The sequence below is a fragment of the Diadema antillarum genome, unplaced genomic scaffold (assembly GCF_040938485.1).
Source record: "Diadema antillarum isolate AM-2024a unplaced genomic scaffold, OU_Dant_1.0 seq00000560_RagTag, whole genome shotgun sequence".
Classification (NCBI taxonomy): domain Eukaryota; kingdom Metazoa; phylum Echinodermata; class Echinoidea; order Diadematoida; family Diadematidae; genus Diadema; species Diadema antillarum.
In genome coordinates this window covers 207323-209691 of record NW_027271499.1, presented here as the reverse complement: position 1 = coordinate 209691, position 2369 = coordinate 207323, and positions in this window count along the sequence as shown.

Below are 2369 nucleotides of genomic sequence, written 5' to 3'. Positions count from 1 at the left end.
TGTCAAAGTAAAATATGTAAATCGAAGAATAGATATGAATCTAGTGTCCCACAACTTTCCTGCCCTGCAGTATACTTTACATTATGCACGTATAGAATAGGACAGCAAATCCATAGGTCCTAATTTATGAGGCCTACTGCAGATACCGTTCACCTTAACGGCAGATGCCGTTCACCCGCTGAAAGCAGCGGCTTGCCCAATTTATATTAGTCAGGAGTGGATGAAACGCCATTTCAGAACGGTACAAATAAGTCATTAGTACATATACCTTCATTTTGACATTTGTGGTCGATTTTGAAATAAGTTGGCTCTATATCCCCCACCCCCTCCGTGCCACAAAATCAATGCATTATCACATTGTAATAATGTACAGTGTGTTACCGTGGAGACTGGCTCTATGCATTAAAAAGCACGTTCTGTCATTATGTTAATACTTCAGCAGGAGAGAGGTGGAAGCGACCTGTGTGTCTACATCTACTGCAGATCCCGTTCACTAGCGCAGTATAGGCTGTACTGAAAGCAGCGGCTTGCCAAATTAATTAGTCAGGAGTGGATGATGTTTTGAACGATACAGGTAGTTAATAGTATACCATCAATATAAAGTTTTCTATTATCATGTTGCGCTATTCAATGATGAATTCACAAGTGACATAAATACTTGTAGGCCTACTGGGATATAATCTTATAGCAACGTATAGAGGCGTATATCTTACAGACCCTATCAAAGTGATAATGCCATATTACGTTGTCAAATCTTTTGTTGGAACCCAGGGCAGGCACAAGGTGCACTCGGGCCAGAATGCCACGGTGATGAATGGCTATGACATCACACAATGATACTCTATAAATAGTGCGTAACGTTGGTAATCAATATAATGATTTACATACGAGGTACATGGACACACACGATACTGAGGTTATATGAATAATAGTGTACGACTTATTACCAGCACCCCCTCCTTAAGATGGTATATATTATAGCAACAGTTTTATTCAAAGCAGATTCGAAAAATATGCAGTAGATTATAACGAAGGGGCTTTGTTATTCTGAACTCACAGGGATACCCAGAGTGTTGGCATCATGGCGCAGAAGGCGTATAGCAGTAAGCCTAGTTTGAATGTCATATTACGTCATATCATTTTTATATCAGATCATATAATGTATTGTTTGTATCAAATTTATGTGTTTGCATGTGTGTTCAATTACTCCCTGATGTGCTTCCTTAAAGGGGATGGGTATAGCAACTGATCAGTGAGAATCAGTGGGAATGCTAGGGGATGATTGTTCCAATCCTTGTAGGATCATTTAAGAGTATATTATATTTCTATTGTTGTGTGAAAATGATTTGCTTCAGAATGGTCTCATATTCAAGTAAGATGCGCTTCAGTGTTTCCAGGTTAGCATGCCTGTACAGTGCCGGGGCAATCGTTGACGGTAATATGCAGTTCAATGTTTCCATCAGGTTAGCATGCCTGTACAGTGTCGGGCGATCGTTAACGGGCCGTTAACAATCGCCCCAGCACAGTGTACAGACATGCTAACCTGGAAACATTGAACTGCACATTACTTGAATATGAGACCATTCTGAAGCAAATCATTTTCACACAACAATAGATTAGTTATAATGTACTCTTAATTGATTCCACAAGCATTGGAACAATCATCCCCCAGCATTCCCACTGATTCCCACTGATCAGTTACTAGCCATTCCCTTCAAGTAAAAATTGGTTGGAGAGGCCCAAGGGCCATATTGATTATGATTGCTTTTTCTTTTCCCAACCCGGCAACTTACGAGGGAGAGCCTGAAATTTTGTATTCCTGTATTTTGCTTGTTTGGTTTGTTTATATGTTTTAACTTGTGTTGTCTTGGAAACGCCGAATAAATGATGATACTACTACTACTACTACTACTACTACTACTACCACCACGTGACTACTACTACTACTACTAGTAATACTAATAATGATAATTAGAAGAAAAACAAGAAGAAGAAGAAGAAGAAGAAGAAGAGAAGAAGAAGAATGAGAATTATAATTTCATATCATGCATTGATCATTCCAGAGGCTGTTTTAGATGATATGCTTCCCAGGAAAAGAAAGAAAAAAAAAAACTTGGGTAGCAGAAATACAATGGAATAGTGAAAATTATTCATGCAGCAAAGCACTGAGACGAGACAGAGAAATAGGTAATAGAAATAGTTCGTACCTGTTTCAGCATGTCTTATTCTCTCTGTGTTCCTTTCATTATACTGTCGATATCCTTGTCGGTTGGTATTATAATGCATGCATTTCGTATCATGTGTATGATTTGATATTTGTACAGATAAGAATGAACAGATATCCCCATGCATTTGTAGTGACGATGAAG